The 11,236-nt window shown below is 46.4% G+C and overlaps 1 long non-coding RNA gene across 18 annotated transcripts in view; it reads left to right on the forward strand.

Moving 5' to 3' along the window:
• LOC134810859 (uncharacterized) overlaps nt 1-10,574 on the forward strand; it is a 56,800-nt gene extending 46,226 nt beyond the window's left edge. For all 18 annotated transcript variants that reach the window (XR_010159512.1, XR_010159516.1, XR_010159511.1 and 15 more), the window contains one exon: nt 8,595-10,574. This is a non-coding gene — a long non-coding RNA (uncharacterized LOC134810859). The remainder of the gene's footprint in view (nt 1-8,594) is intronic.
• Nucleotides 10,575-11,236: the final 662 nt, after the last annotated feature.

The following is an 11,236-nucleotide window of genomic DNA, read 5'->3' on the forward strand; positions in this document are numbered from 1 at the left end:
AGAAAGAGGAATAGGAAATTCCTCTTTCCTATGTACAGGTGTGTAACCTCCTGCTTTGCTGGACTTGTAGCTACTTTTTTGGAGAAGCCTGGAAAGCCAGAGTATCTAAGGCTCTTGAGTCTCTGCACAGGCCTGAGTGGCTGCTCTGCTGAGACTCCATGTAGCTCTGTGTGTTCAACTGAAGGCCTTGGTGAAGTGGGTTCATGAGGGTATCTCCTCACCTGAGAGTTGCAAAGATCTGTGGGAGAATCATGGGTTCCCAGGGCCCACATGAACTCACTGCTTTACTGGGTGGGGAGGTTCCCTTGGCTCCATGTTGTTCCCAGGTGGCCTGTTGTCCTGCCTTGTTTTACTCCATTCTCCATAACTTAAGTTGTTTTTTTAATTAGTCCCAATGCAAGTAGCTGGATGTTTCATTTGAAGGTGCTGTATTCATGCATACTTTGCATTCCTCTTTATGAGAACTAGGCAGTCTAGCTGCTTCCAGTTCAGCAATCTTGATCACTTTCCTCTAAAAGGAATCTACTTTTTTATATTGAAAGAGTTTAATATATTTTCAAACTCAAATATTGGCATAATTTACCTCTTGCATTTGATGCTATGTCTTCATTTCTAGAATTTATGGGAAAGAACATGGTCAATGCTTGTTGCACCAGAGTTATGAGAGGTTCTTCTACATTAGATGGACAGATTTACATACTTTCCTATAGAAGATTTAGAAAACTGAAATCTAAGATACCTGAAGACATTCTAAGTGGAAAGGCCACTTAGTGGTTGGTTTACAACAGTATCATAAGTGACAGGATGATAGGAGAGTGGAAAGTGATCAGCATAATATTCTGCATATAGTAAGAGAAACAATTTAAATTTTATAAGGAAAATAAATAAATTTTTTTCTCCTAATATTTTGGCAACTATAAAAACATGCTTATAATGTTACTTTCATAGATACTATGACTATTAAGTGTGTTAATTTTTAAGATAAAATATTTGAGAATTATATTGCTCAACATGGCCAATAAAATGTTTTTAAGTTGCCTATTTAAAAAAATCTGTCAATTTTGATTGCATACCTAGCTATTTTTTTAACATTGAGGATAAGCTGTAAAATAATTCATACGAATAATATAAACTATAATTTGTATATAAACTATAATTAAGTAAATAATTACTTTATTTATTTAAGAAATCTAATTACATTTTAAATACATTTCTCTCACTTGTTAGTATTTGTGTAGCATATTATTTTTAAGATTTTGCCTCTAAAACAGGTAAAAATTTGAACAAGAAAAACCCACAATTTGATGATTGGCATGAAAATAAATTTCAGGAAAATAAAAAGTTTTTAAGATTACCTAATTAAAATAATGTAAGGGATAAAAATGTTAATATTTATTTTCTACACATTATTGGGCAAAAGTAACCCTGAGATAGTAATGTGCACAAAATACTATTAATTGTATTCTTGAGACTGGCACTTAGAGAAACTCCACCACAGGCCCAGGATTCCCTAGACATTTCTTCCAGGAGAACATCCAATGGAAATTAAGCAGAAGGCCATGTCCACAAATATAAATGGATGTTCACTTCCTAGAGACCAATGGGTGGTGGTTGCAGAAAGAGTAGGGACTTCTTGGTGGTCCAGGAAGGCGCTATTCAGCACCACACTAGAAAAGGGGCCTGGAGCTCCACTGCATCCTCCTACCTGCAGGGGCCTCAGAGGGCCCTGGGAGAGTCCAGCCTCAGTGCTCTGTCCTTTCCCTGGCCCTTGAGTCCTGCCTCACCTGCTAGCTTTTTCCACAAACAATTCAGTATGGCAATGCCCAATGCAGCCCCACTAGAGGGCTGTTATTTATCCTGTTATTTATCACACATGGAGTGTCTCCTAGAATTCTCTGGCACACAGTAGGAGCTTAATAACTGTTACTACCGCCATTCACAGATCCCAAAAGAATCCTTGAATGCTCTTTTATTCTGTTCCCAAATATGCTTACCTGCCTCTGTGCAGAGACCTTTGGGGATGTGGAAGGGGGTGAAGGGGGAGCACATGGGCTCTGCCCCACCAAGCTCTTAGACACACCTGTTCCCATGCTGGGCTGCTGAGCCACGGATGGTCGCCTGGCCAGGGAGGTGCCCATCAGCACATCATGACTGACTGGAATGGAGCTGGGACAGACCTAAGGATGCAGCATTCTACAGATGAGAGCTGAGGCTCAGAGGAGTGAGGTGGCTTCAGCCACTCCAGCACAGCCATGCCTGTCCCTGGGTAGGCTCTGCTGTAAGCCATCCCTCCCCACTCCAACCCTGTTAGCTGGATTCCATTGTTCTCTCTGTTTTCTGGATAAGGAAACAGACTCAGGGTCACATGAAAATGATATCCAGCTCTTCCCAACTCAAAAGCCAGCTGTGACTTCCTGTTGGCTGGGAACTGGCCCAAAGGCAGCCTGTGTGCCCTGTCCTGGAAGTGTCACTCATCCTTTCCTGTAAAAAATAGAACAACAGCACAGAAGCACTCCCATAAACTCACTGCCAGTGGGAAGAAAGCTTCAGAATGCAGAAAAGCTACCCAGCCTCCATGCCAGATGAATCTGAGAATCAGGAAAACTGGGGTCAAAAACCACTTAACGGGAGCCCAACTCCCAAGGAGCTCTTAGGAGACAAGGAGGAGTCAAGCCCTGGATTCCAGACATTATCTGATTCCTTCCAAGCACGATCCCCAGACCCCAGATGCCAGGCCACCCACAGAGCCCTGACGTCCTCCTGTGGACACCCTCCCAGGGAGATGCCCATATTCCCCCAGGGATAAAGTCGCTTGGATACCACAGATGCTGCGGCCACACGGTGATGCTGGAGACTGGATGGAACTATAAAACATCAAGTTGCCTTTGAGAAGCTCTAGGGTCTGCAGCCCCAGCACCTGCACCTAGATAGGATTTTTTCACCCCAAGCTTTTCTCTGTCTTGCATCCTTGCCGCCTTTCTGCCTATCTTCTCCATCTTCCTGGGAACGGTGTTTGGCCTGCTCGCCCATCCACCTCAATGCACATGCCAGTCTCGGTTACTTGCCAACACCATGCAAGCTGCGGAGACACATGGAAGATGCACAACGTTTGCTCCCTGTCTACAGGGAGATGGCAGTCTCAGAGACGAAGCCAGACAAATGCCTCTGTCGTTTAAATCAATCATGTCCAACTACAGTTGAGGACAAAGTAAGAGGACTGGTGATCTAATAACAGGAATTTAGAGAAGTGGGAACTCACCGAGTGGTCGGAGCCATCCTCCTGTGTTCAGGCTTGATGCATGAGTAAGATTGTACTATGTGGAATGGAGAGGAAGGGTGTGCTCGGCAAGAGGAACAGCAAGTGCAGAGGCTCAGAGGTTAAAGAGAGGAAACCAGAATGAGGAGTGAGGGCCAGAGTTGGGGCCAGAGAGAAATGCAGCTAGACTCTTATAGTAGTGGTGTGCTTAGCTGTGGTCTGTGCAGGATAGTTTCCGAATAGAGCAGGGAGACATGAATGCCCTGAGATCAAGGGCAGTGGGAAAGTGCCTTGTGGGGAGCCTGGTGTCTGCAGGCAGGCAGAGCAGGGACCAGGAATGGCTGATGGCTGGAATCGCTAAGCTGTATAGGATGGACTATTATAAGTTCAGCACCTGGACACTGGCCACTTCAGATCTGTATATACTCAGTTGTAATCCAGGCCTTTACCATTGTCCTCCGTATTTCCACCCAGTTTCTTTTCCATTTGTTGGAGAGCCAGGCCACCTGGGTTCTGGTGCTGCTGGATTCAGGCCCTGCCCTCAGGCTCATGGCAAGCAGGTAGACAAAGAGAAAAGTAGACAAAAAAGATGGGGAGAAACCACTAAGCCAATACCATACCCACATAAACTCCAAACTCACATGTCTTTTAACATGGCACTGGGTGCTCCTGCAGTGGAAATCCACACGTGTTGTGGTTACAGCATCTTGTCTCTGAAAAAACTTCACAACCACCATTGTGCTTTGCCCCGCATGGCCCTGCTCAGGGCTAACTGTCCATCTTCCCTAAAGGAGGAGAGGCTGCCTGATGTTCAGGGAGCCCAGAGGTCTTGGCCAAAGCCACAGCAATGCCTGTGGATATAGGCCCACAGAGCAGCCCTACTCAAACTAGGCCCTGGCCCATCGAATGCTCTGCCCTACAAGCCCTGCCATCCCACCACCCACCCCTCTGCTGGGCCTTGTTGGGCTGCCATGGGAATGTGACTGGCCAGCTCTCCGTGCCCTGAAACCCATGAGGTAGACCATGGGGCCAGCCCAGCTGTTCTGGGATCCTTCCTGATGCATGCCAACATCTGGGGCCACTTGGGTCCCAAGGAGAATTGTTGAGCACCAGGGCAAGAAGCATAAGGACTTACACCATCCCTCCCAGGTTCCATCACCCATCACTTCACCTGGGCTTGCATGAGCAGCCCCATCAGGCATGAGAAGCACATAGCATGTCCTGCCCATGGGGAGGCCTCCCAGGGGAAACAGGCCAGGCTGGGGGGCCATGGGTCTTTACAAACATCTCAAAGGCAGCAAAAGGAGGACTTTTCCTCAGCCAATAGCACCCCAGGATTTGAGCCGAAAGTAGGATTCAAGACACATGACTCCTTGCTAGAGGGATGCCATTTTTAGGGTGAAAGCTTCCCCCAGTGAAAAAACTATGCCAGGAGGCCAGCTCAGATCAGCATCTCCAGTGCCAAACTCAAACAGATAGTTGATGTCTGGTGATAAATAGTGAAAACTTCAAGGAAAGGAAAGGCCGGGCCCATGCTTTGGACATTTATATTCACACATCAGGAACTTTTTGCCAAGTGCATAACCATTCAGAGGTACAAAAAATTAACAAGAGCCACAGAAAAGAGGGGTATTCTATAATATTGCATAATACATGGTGGACTTGTTAATCACTGTATCACATAGGCCAGTGCTTTATGCACAGACTTGCTACAGTGCTCTCTTTTCATTTACCCCAGGGTTTACCTCTACACTAAGTCTCTCCGGGAAGTTTAGATGCACAGCTTCTGAATCTCTTCATGCCAGAAATCCTCCCAGCATCCCAAACCTTTTGTCGGCAGTTCCTGCCATTGGAGGAATTATTGCAGATGGTGCATTAGTTATCTATTGCTGTGTGACACATTTCCACAAACATACCAGCTTTAAACTCCTTGCAGTCATCATCTCGCAGTTTCTGGAGGGGCAGAAATCTGGGCTCACCTGGGTTCTTTTCCTTAGGAGGTCTCATGAGCCTTCAGCCAAGATGTTGACCAGAGTTGAAGGTCTTATCTCAAAATGTGACTCGGGAGAGATCCACTTCCAAGCCCATGTTGTCTTTGGAGGATTGGCATTTCGTGGGCTGTTGAATTGGCCACAAGTCCTGCCCACACTTAAGGGAAGAGGTGACATGAAGACCTGGATGCCAGGGGGTGGCATCACCAGCGGCCAGCAGGCTGGCTGCAGTAGGTGGCCTCTAGATTGCCCCAGCAGCCCCTGCTTGCTGGTATTCACAGCCTAGTGCAATTCCCTCTTCTTGAGTAACTCGCTGTGATGTTAGGATCTCTCAGGGTCAAGGGGATGCCACTTCTGTGACAGATGTGATTGAATAACATGAGATTGTAACATCCTTATTGACAGCAGGCACTCACCCTTGCCAGCTTGTATGACGCTAGCTGCTACACCATGAGCTGTCCGTGTGGCCAGGAACTGAGGGTGTCCTGCAGCCACAGCCAGCAGGAAATCAAGGGGCTCAGCATAATAACTCACAGAGAACCGAGTCCTGCCAATATCACAGGAGGGAGGAACAGCCCTGTCCCAGCCAAAATCTCAGGTAGGGATTAGCCAGGGTTCTCCAGAGAAAGAGAATTGATAGCATATATATGTGGATATATGAAAGGGGATTTATTATGGAAATTGTGATTACAGAGGCTGAGGAGTCAGCCCCATAACCTGTCCTCTGCAAGCTGGAGACCCAGGAAAGCCCATGGTGTAGTTCAATCAGCATCCAGTGGCCTGAGAACCAGGAGCCCCTATGTTGGAGGGCAGGAGTAGATGCGTGCCTTAGCTCAGCAGATCCCCTCTTCCCCAGCCTTCTGTTCTGTTTTGTTCAGGATGCCAGCCCACATCAGTGAGGACAATTCTTTTTTACTCAGTGTGATGGTTAATTTTGTGCGCCAGCTTGACTGGGTTAAGAAATACCTAGAGCACCGATAAAGCATTATTCCTGGGTGTGGGTAAGGCTGAGTGGGGAAGATGCCCTGGATGTGGGTAGGCACTGTCCAATCAGCTGGAGAGAATCCTAAAGAAAAAGGCAGAGGAAAGGTGATTATCCCACTCCCTTTCCTGGAGTTAGGACACACTTCTGCCCTTGGACATCAGAACTCCAAGCTCTCTGGCCTGTGGACTCCAGGACTCACACCAGAACCATCCCCCAGCCCCCACCACCCCACTGGATTCCCAGACATTGAGCCTGAGACTGAGAGTTACATATGGGCTTCCCTGGGTCTCCAACTTGCACACAGCTTATTGTGGGACTTTGCAGACTTCATAATCATGTGATCCAGTTCCCCTAATAAGTCTCTTCTCACATATCTCTGTCTGTAGCTAGATATTGATATCCTACTGGTTTTTTTCTGGAGAACCCCAGCAAATACACCATCTATTGATTCAATTGCTAATCTCTTCCAGAAACACCTTCACAGACTCACCCAAAAATGCTTTACTAGCTATCTGGGTGTCCCTTAATCCAGTCAAGTTGACACATAAAATTATCCATTGCAAGGTGAGACAACAACCCTGGCTTACACCTTGTTTGCAGGCTTGTTCCAGGGCCAGAATCAGAGGACTCAGCCCAGCTGGGCCTGGATTCCTGACCCACATAAACTGTGAGATAAATGTGTCATGTTTTAAGATGTTAAATTTGTGGCGATGTGTTACACAGCAGTAGATGGATAATACGGACTGCCTTCTCTAAGAACCTGCTGCTCAACTCTCTGTGCAAGTCTTTATTCTTCAAGATTTCTCCAAACTTTCCTTCTATACAGGGTTGACTGAGAAAGTCTTTCAATGGATGACAGCACCTTGGAAGAGGGAAAACTGCATAAATTCTACTTCATCAACACACCAACAGTCCACTCTATGCTTAACACAGAAGGAATGTGATGCCCCGGGCAGGAGAGCATTTGGTGTTTAAGTGCAATGACCCCTAGCAATAGCCACAATTGTTACCACTTGTCTCAACCTAAATAATTTCTACTGCATATCTAAGCTTTTACAGAACTTTTGCATAACAAACAAGTATGGTTTCTGTCAGTAAATGTAAATGCTCAGGATGTATTGCTGGCACCCTCATTGCCTTTACTTTCAGAAGCAAAGGACACACAAGGTCTTTCCCATCTCATTCTCCCTGTTTTAGATAAAATGACAGATATGACTTCTGGATCAGACCCTGGTCTGACTTGCCTACTTGTTCCTCACCTTTGAACATTCTGGCTCTGCTGCCAATTAGAAAGTTTTCCATCACTCTTTCTAGTGTGTCATTGTAAAATCCAAAGGAAGAAAGTACACCTCCCACGGGTCCTCTCTAGTTTAGGGAGAGAGTGTTCCTGAAACATGTGTTAATAAACACGTACTTATAATAACACATGTTGGCTCACTGGCTCAAGTATAAAATCCTAAGACCCAGGGCGTCCACATACCCAAATATGGCTCCTGCAGGGCCCTTCCTCCGACCAGGCTCTCCAGGACCACACATCACCCTGGGAGCACCTGCGCCAGCCCTCCCCTCCCTGACCTTGTTCCCCAAAATTCTCCACCTGGGCATCAGTTTCTTTCATGATATCCCTGAGCTCACAGTCCCACAGAAGGATGTAAAACATCATTCCCACTCCCTCATGTGGCTACAGTGGTGGAAATGAGTGATGCTTCAGAACTGTGCTCTTCCATGTGCGTCACACTGCCCCTTCAAAATGCACCTTTACAGGTATTGTTCCACTCAAACGTCAGAACAATCTCATAGTAGACAGGCAAGAAATTATTTATTCCTATTTTAAAGATGATGAACGTGAGACCCAAAACAGATCGTGTGACTTGCCTTAGTCACAAAACCATTTGAGGCAGCTTTTCTTAAGTACGTTGGGTTCAGTGCTTTCCTTCTAGTTATCCCCTCAGTCTTCCAAGGTCTAGTGAGGATGATTCCTGCAGAGAGAGGTCAGTGTGGGCCCACAGTGTGTGCTGTACATTGCCCTCATCTGGCCTCTGCCATTGGATTCTGCATCCTGGATTCCTGAGGCTGCACTCAGCCTGCTGTGGAGACCTAGTACCCAGATCCATGGTGCCATTGGTCTTGGTTTGCTGTAGACACTCCTCGGCTATGTCTGAGGTCTAGGATAATTGTTAAATATGCAAACATTCACTTCTGAAAGTTGCACGGATGAGATAATAAATGTATTGTCACTCTTCATGAGCATCAGTGAACATTGCTTACCTCACTTGGAGCTGTGAGATTTCACAATCTGTTACTTTGTAGCAAATTTGGTATAAATGTAATCCTTGCATTTCTTTTCCTGCCTCAAACATAGGCCAACTGACTCTCTTCCCAAAGTCATCCACACCTGGGGATGAGCTTGCCCACATCCTGCAGAGGAAAAGCCAACTTTTGTCAAGAATCAGAATGCACCAGCCTTGCCTTTGGAGCCACCTACATCGACTTCCTGAACCATGCCTTGCTGAGGGCTTGTTTCTGTGGAGCCAGCCTCTTCTCCCTGCCTTAGGGAACACTTCTCACCATGGCTTGTTTCAAACTGCAGAGTTCTAGGTATCCGAGAGCTGAGGGACCTTTGTCAGCCATCTCTGAGGCTCAGCTTCTTGGGCTCTACAATATAGATAATAATGCCCAGTTCATGAGGTTGTCTTGAAGGTAAAATAGGTATGCAATGTGATGAGGTGTCACAAAAAAAGGTGAGAGGTGTACTGATTTATTTTGTCTCCAATGTACCCAAGTCATCCTCCAAACTGAAACCTTGTCACTGACCCACCAACAAACCCTGCCATGTGCCACAGCCTCATGATTCTCTCCTCTCACTAGAGGAGTGCATGGAGTGATTTTTTTTCCACTTGGTGATCTTTTTGTATTAGTCATTCATTAATTCTGCAGTTTGATGAGGGTCTGCTTGTGCCAGCCTCTTACTATTCAACTCCCTCTCTCCTTAATTCACATGAATGAATTTTTTCATTCAGCTACAATGTGCATTCAAGGAGCATTCACAAACAGCACTCATTAGCTGTGGAATGATGCCAAGTGGCTCACGTGGACTGAAGGCCATGTGCTTGGTCCATGAACAACCTTCCAATCTGCCAGGTTCAGCCTAGTTTCCAGGTTCTACACACAGCCTCCTCACCACAGCAAGGCCACTTGATCCCTATCTACAGAAAGTGTCAGCCCTTCTAGCAGAGGTCCTGTAGTACTTCAACAACTATGGCCACACTCAGGGACTTGATGTTAAGAATACTTATTACCAGCCCAACTCTGACCTAGTGCCCAGAATCCAGTGGTATGGTTTCTGAGCCCAAGCCCTACTCTGGGCTTTAATCCTTGGGACTATATTTCTACCCTGGGTCCTGTTTTAGCGGATGCCTTAGTACTCCAAGTCTCTCCTGAGTCCAAAGCACTGCCTAGGTATTACCAGCCTTTCCTGAGAATAAGCCCTCAATTCTAGGCTGACTGGGGTTCTGCTCCATGTGAAGAGACTTCTGTGGGGCTCAGCTGCCTAGACTCCCAAATTCCACCCACTCTGTGTGTCAGAGAAACTTTTGCTTCTTTACTTTGGGCCCAACCTTTCTTGACTCTCTACCTGGTCCACCATTGTCATGTGTATTTAGATGTCCTTCTTGGCCAACCAAATGGAGTTATTCACCTGTAACAACACCAAGATCAAGTACCCTCAGGTGCAGTCCCACCTGTGTGGGACAGTCTATGTGCAATCTCTCACCTGGTCTCCTACTCATTTCTGATGAATCTGAAGACAAGGCCAACAAATTAGATAAACAGAGTCCACCACCTCCCTCACTCAGTGTTGAGCAGATTTCTGGGGTTGCTGTCCACTCTCTCATGGTCCCAGGAGCTCTAACATGCCCCAACTTTGTCTTGACCTTTGAGGCATTCTGCCCTTTCCTTCAGTGAGGAGTTGAGACAGAGAGGCTGTAGACAGGAACGGCAGGGGTCTGGGCTTGGCTACATTGCCTCTGGCACTTGCTCCACTACACTTCTTCACAGCCACACCTGAGACCTTAGAGGGACCATCAAGGTCATTGCTCATCCCCACAGGAAAACCAGCCTTGGAAAATAAATAAACGACCATGGACTTGTTTGATGGGCCAAAGACAATAAAGGGGCTGATGTTTGACAAAACAGTAAAGACACCAACCAGTTAGCGCCCCAAACAATGCAAGTTATCTAGAAAGGGAAGAAAGCCTTGGCATGATTAATTAGCACCTGGAATACAAATTCACATGAGAATGAGGAGAAGACACATAAAGTAATAAATGCATTGTGAAATCCAGATCTTAAGCTTAGTCTTGATACTTTTTAAAAAGTCAATTATTTTCAGCAATGCCTGAAAATCATGTTGTTTAACAAAGTAAGAAAAGGACTTTTGGGGTAGAGAACTGTGTGGTGCACACATCCTGAGATGATAAGTTTCTGATGTCAAGCCCCAGGCTTCCAACAAGACAAGACAGACATGAGGCAGCTTGTTTATATCTCAGTGAGGGAGGGAAGAGGAGGGCACAGGAGAACATTCCAGGGAGAAAAGACACAGAAGCTGCTAGAAGATGGATGCACAGCTGATAAACCCCCTAAGGAGAGACAGGGAGAAGACAGCCATTACGTTAAGTTCTGTTATAGAGACAGGTAAGTCACAGATCTTTTCATCTATCTGGCTTGGTTTGGGTTCCTTCTACGGTGTGTGTATGTCTGTTTTCTGTTTGTAATTTACTCTGAAGTGAAGCCTTCCTGCAGGCCATGTTTCTCATCTGTAAGGCATGGCTTCTCTGGGTCTGATGGAAGGGCCTGCAGTGCTTGGTGAGTTCTCTCAATCCCACTGGGCAGGATTCCCACATCTGCCAGCCCTGCCTCTGTTCAGCTGTCAGCTGCGGAGGCCCTCTCTTGCAGAATGTGGAGTTTGAGCCTGCACATGCCCAGCCAGCCCTGAAACAAGGGCGT

The sequence above is a fragment of the Pan troglodytes genome, chromosome 7, assembly GCF_028858775.2.
Source record: "Pan troglodytes isolate AG18354 chromosome 7, NHGRI_mPanTro3-v2.0_pri, whole genome shotgun sequence".
NCBI classification, from domain to species: domain Eukaryota; kingdom Metazoa; phylum Chordata; class Mammalia; order Primates; family Hominidae; genus Pan; species Pan troglodytes.